The sequence below is a fragment of the Hevea brasiliensis genome, chromosome 12 (assembly GCF_030052815.1).
Source record: "Hevea brasiliensis isolate MT/VB/25A 57/8 chromosome 12, ASM3005281v1, whole genome shotgun sequence".
Lineage (NCBI taxonomy): Eukaryota > Viridiplantae > Streptophyta > Magnoliopsida > Malpighiales > Euphorbiaceae > Hevea > Hevea brasiliensis.
This window is the reverse complement of record NC_079504.1, coordinates 93,578,820-93,585,194: the sequence shown is the minus strand read 5'-3', so window position 1 is coordinate 93,585,194 and position 6,375 is coordinate 93,578,820.

The following is a 6,375-nucleotide window of genomic DNA, read 5'->3' as shown; positions in this document are numbered from 1 at the left end:
ACTATTTTATCTATCAATATTCTATAGCTTATTTTGCACTGATGTTTAGTCATTACTTCCTTTTGTGTTGAACTATAACCTTTTGATATTCTAACTTTAGAGTTTTAAATCTCGGGTTAGGATTTTCAAACTCCTTTCCAATAAGAAACTTTATCTTATCATAACTATACCAGAACAGATGCCGTTTGCAACTATTCTTATCTTTGTATACTATTGGGTAGTACATAGCTCTACACAATAAATCCTAAGTTAGTACTATAATCTGCAGCTTATAGCACAAACATCAAGAATATTGCATAGTTACTACGATACATCCCAATAGATCAAACTTCCCTATATCCTATTTCTTTCAAATCCACTAATATCTTAAACTTATTTTGATTATGGCACCCACTGACATCTATTAGCAGTAATAGCCTTACCCGCATCTAAGGTAGCTATATTACTATAACTTACTTTTAGGTCCTCTTGCCTTACCTAATTAGGCTTACAAATTAACTTTATAATTTATTGTAGTCTAGGAGATGTCTCTCACATGAAACTTTTCCAAAATTAATTCTAATCACGCTTATTATCATAATTCTTATCCTAAAAGACTAATCACTAACACATCAAAATTGATTTTTATACATATACATATCTTAATTAAGAATTGAGAAAATACCAGCAACAATGTTAGAAGTCTCATCCTCGTCCCTCTGTCGCATAGTGTATACTCTAGCTGGAGCATCACCTTGTCCTGGCTGATTCATAGTACTCTGGCTTCCAAGTTTACTACCCCTACCTCTGCCTCTAGCAACTGCTAGTGAACTCTTTGGGGTAAAAACTTGGGCTGATCCTTCTGACATGGTAAATGATCCATAACGACGTGGACTTACGCAATCCTTAGCAAAATGACCAGTCCCTCCACAATTAAAACATGCTCCAATAGCTCTATAACATATTCCACTATGTGGCTTATCACAAGTCTCACAAAGTTTATCCGACAGCGTATTTCTGTGTGTCTGCTGAGTTTGCTGATTGGATCGGGGTGGTTTTTGTCCAGAAGATCTACCTCTACCTGATTTGTGTGAGCTAGATCCTCCAAAAATGTTTTCTCTTCCTCGAACTACTTTCTGTAGTTTGACCGGTAGTTTTTTCTATTTTCTCTTTCTCTTCTGTATTCTTTTTCACTGTCCCTTCTGATTCTATCCTTTTCAGTTCCAGGGCTTGTGAAATCAATTCAGAAAAATTTTGGTGTCGGAACCCCACCACTTGCATTCTCAAAGTAGACCTCAACCCGGCCTTAAACCTCTTACATCGGTCTCTAGGGGTGGTGACCAAGCTTCCGGCATAGTGGCTTAGTCGAGAGAAATCCCGCTCATACTCAGCTACGGTTCTGTCCCCTTGCTTCAAACTTAAAAACTCTTATAGCTGCATGTCTACATAAGTATTGGAGACCCACTTTGGTCGAAATTCCCTCAAAAGTCTACCCATGTGAGGACTAGTGGCTCTACCAGGCTGTGGGAGATGGTCTTCCACCACTCATATGCATCCCCTTGCAGAAGTGATACTGAATATTCAAACTTTAACTCTTCAGCATAGTGTAGTTTTCTAAAAACCCGTTCCATCCTCTCTAACCACTATTCTGCTTCCAGTGGATCTACTATTCCTTTGAATTCTGTAGCCCCAAATTTCATTAACTTCTCATATTGTCTTGCTGGGGGCTGTGGTTGGGCTGTAGGGGCTTGTGTCTGAGCTTGTGTTGGCAAGTTTCCCACCATTTGTTGAAAGAACGCAGCCATCTGCTGTGCAAACTGAGCAGGGAACTATGGTGCCTGAGGAGGAGTTAAAGTGGCTGACCCATTCACATTCTGGAGTGCTGGGGCTTCTCCTTGGGCCTCATCCTCGATAGATTGTTCTGCGGAATGATCTCCTTCTTCCATTCCACTTTCAGAAATTTTATACTCTCTGATAACAAACACAAGGAAGTTGACCTCCTTTAGTGTATATTCATGATGTAAATATGTCATATGTATCAAAAATTTGAGTAGTTGTATTTATCGACAAAATATTTCAAATTCACAATTCAAAATTTATTTTAAAACCATTGCTCTAATACCACTAAAACATGTCGCACCCTACCCCTCAGTAAGATGTAACATGATCCCGTAGTACATCTAATGAATTACCGTACTTCGCCTACCGGTAACCCATTAAATATACTACAAGAGATTTTAAAACAATTTTCTTACTTTTTGAAGGTGGTGAGCACTTTTGGTAGGAATTAAAAACTTTTACTTGAAGTTTAAAGTCTAGTTAAAATTTTTGTATATTTTTATTTTTACGAAAATTTTGAAAAATTTTCGGCAGAGTGCCATCTATATTTGGAAAAAACGATTCTTCAAAATCTATAAAAATACTTCAAAATAATTCATTTCAACCCAATTGCAACTACCAAAACTTTCAATCAATACAAATCAACCCAATCTCGATTCAAATTTCACAACTCAAAAATTTTTCAAAATAATTCGATAAACACATAAACATTGCATTAAATTAACTTTACATACACAAGTCTTAATTTACAAAGGAAAATCAAAAATAGTATTATTGCAAACTTTAATATACAACTGCTCAATTTTACATTAACACATATGACACTAAACTATTTACATCAAAATAAACTACAAGGGTATAACTAATTACCCGTACAAAAGCCTCCGTGTAGTCCCAACAATCAGTAGCTCACTCTACTACTTTTTCCTTGTCTCTATCTGCGACAGCAAAGAAAGCTATTGCTGAGTATAAAAATACTCAGTGGTGCACAATAAAGTATAAAGTGCAAAATATAAAACATTTATCATTAATTCACAGTTCAAATATTTCACAATCACATTTCACAATTTTTCAAATCACATTTACAACAAATCACAATTTAAATATTTCACAATTTTCAAAGCTTAATATAATACAAATTTGATCAAACAATTTAATAATCATAGTGTTGCCAATCAATAACACAACTTAGGCCATGACACAAAATTTCCAAACATGCCGTGTTGTACACCACGATAAGGCAAACTCACCCCACTAATCGAAATCAATGAGGGAGGTGGCTAGCTAGCTAATGAGTACTCATCCAAACTCACCTCAGACTAGCAAGCCAGAGAGGGAGGAATATAGTCAAACTCACTCCATAAATGGAGGAGGAACATAGTGATATTGCCATACCGAGTATGAATCAAAAACAATTTAAATCAAATTATTCAAACATTTCATACAATTCACAAATCATATTTCATTCGAAACTTTTCATTTACAAAGTAGGCAACACACTATTTTTCAAATAAGATTTTCAAAGCCATAACAATCAAAATTATTCATAACATTTATTTCATGAACTTTCAAGTAGAAACAAAGAATTTTAAGTTTGTTGTGCACAAACCGGATGTGAGTCGCCTCTAGGCCTTGACTCAGTTTGCCCTATCCTTTTCCAGGTCTTTTTCAGCTGAAACACGCAATTTATAGTGTTTTAGTATCTTATCTCATAATAAATCCAATAATTAATTCATATATACTTAATTCTTGCCCCAATATACTTAAACTAACGTTCTTAGAAATTTTCATTTCAGAGTTACTATTCACGACACTATTCAAGTTAATTTGTTGACTTTCTAATGCTTAATAGGTATGGGAATTCTAATTTCACCCACATACCACATTTTGATTACCTAATTTGTTGGTTTTGGTTGTTTTCTCAAACTTTAAGTCTCTTAGGTGAAATTCCAAAATTTTAGATTTGGTGTCCTATTTTATACTGTTCCATTGGTCAAGTTGCTATGATAATTTGGCTAAGTTTTCTTCATAGAAGTTGTTTTTTTATTGTATTAACTTTATTTCCCTTTTTGAATCACTCCATTTGGAGTTTTTTAGCCCTAGTTATGGCTATTTGAACATGACTGGCCGGATTTGGTGTTACCCAGAATTATGGGCAATTACTGGATAATGGCAGTTTTTATGGGTTGACTGCAGGTGAGTTTTTGGACAAGTTATGGTCAAAATTTGAGTTTGTTTTCTTCATGAAAGTTATAGGGCTATGTCTCAGATTTCTATCGATATAAAATTCAGGACATTTGGACCTTCCTAGACCAAGTTATGGTCATTTACGTAACTACTGTTCATTTAGTCATTTTTGCATAAGTCAGTGTGCCCAATTCCGGATTTGGCCTAGTTGTTTACTAAGTTATGGTCACTTTCTGGGCATGATTCCTCAATGAAAAATGTGTCATTTCATGTCTAGTTTCCTTTTCAATTGGCCTCACACCAATTGGGTTGGTAAAGTTTCAGGTTTGATCCCTGAAAGGGACCTAGGTCAAGCTGCCTGTAGATTAACCCTAACCAATACGAATTGAAACTTGGTTCTAACAATTCACACACACTACAAATGGTCACAATTGACCATTTTTCAACTCAAGTAAGTTCATTTACATCCATTGATCATTTTCTACAATTTTTCTCCTAAACCCTAAGTCAAGAACCCTAATTTTTCCAAGTGTTTTAATTTATACAATTAAGGTATCTAAACATTCTCTACACACTTAATTAGGCTTACATACATAATTAATTGAACTAAAATACTTCAATATCTCCTAATCCCATGGCTACTGAAAATTCACACCTCCCATACATCCATGATTTTCATGGTTCTTTGCATAATTTCATCATATCGGTAAAGCACGGAGATGATCTTGGGTTCAAAAAGTAATGATATATAAAATGGGAGAACTAATCACTAGAGGCGTCTTTTGGTGGAATGGCTTGGAGAGTTAAAAGAACTCCAGGGTTAAGCATGCTCGCTTGAGCAAAATCCTAGGATGAGTGACCTCTTGGAAAGTTCTCCATTCCACCTATGGTACAAAACTGTGAGGCTTTTCGCAAAAGCGGACAATTCCACTAGTGGTTGGAGCCCGATCATTACTGAAACTGCCCAGAAATTGCCTAAAACTAGGCTTGAACTTGGAGATAAAATTCTGGAACTTGCAGAATTAGGTACATGAACAGTAAACTTTGCATGGCCATAACTCTCTTTAGAAAACTTCGATTTAGGCGATTCTTGAACCAATAGAAATCTAAAACATAGTAGAACATTTCATATGAAGAACTTGAGGCCAAATTATGGACTTAACCCAATCAAATTGCTAAGCAAACTTGAGTCACTAAATCTGTAGAAAATCTGGAAATCTGTAAATTGACCATATGAACAGTAAAATTTGCAAAGCTATAACTCTCTCTAAAAAACTCTAATTTAGGTGATTCTTAAACCAATAGAAACTTAAAATATAGTAGAATATTTTGTATGAGGAACTTGAAGCCTAATTACGAACTTAACCCAACCAAATTGTTGAGTAAAGTTGAGTTGATAAATCTGCTAGAGCAGTAAATAGTAACATAAATAGTAAATTTTAAACAGCTATAAATCTCTATAGAAAGCTCTGATTTAGGTGATTCTTGAACTAATAGAAACTTAAAAAATAGTAGTTCATTTTATATGAAGAACTCAGAGCCAAATTATGAACTTAACCCAATCAAATTATTAGGCAAAGTTAAGTCACCAAAGCTGCCACAATCAGCCCCACATGAATAGTAAAATTCATTTGACTATAACTTTGGCTACACAACTCCAAATGAGGTGATTCAAAAAGGAAAATAAATATGAGACCTAGAGGGACAATTTTCATGCAGAACACCTCATCAAATTATGATTGAAACTAGGTAAAAATTGGGTTCAAATTTCAATGTATCAAGCTACTAGAAAATAAAAACTTTCTAAAATTTGCAAAGCTAACTTGGGATGTATTAGACATTCATGTAATGAGTTCTTGGTAGCAATTGAGATGAGTATTGAGGTATTCTATTTTCATATTTTCAGTAAAAAAAGAAGTTGAAACGGACAAGGAGAAGTAAGTAACGAGAAAAGGAGAATTATTGAAGGTTTGTGCACAACTAACCTTTTCTTCGTTTTTAAACTTGTAAATTATTTGAATGAGTTTGCTTTGAACAAGTTTACTTTGACTGAAATATGATTTTTCTCTTGCATTTGAGAAATTTGGGTGTTGCCACCTCTATATGGATATTATGATGATTTGAATGTGTTTATTGGTTTATAAATGTGATTGCTGAGTGGAAAACTTTTGAAAACTGTTTTGGAACCACAGTTAGCATGACAGTCCCTTCGGAACTCCCTAGTAGTAACGGCTACTTGGGGTTGATAATGGATATTGATTATGTCTCCCATTAATAACGGTTAGTGGAGTAAGACTACATGAGTACTCATTAGCTAGCTAGCCCTTCCCTTATTAATAACGGTTAGTGAGATTGAGATTGCTTTATCGT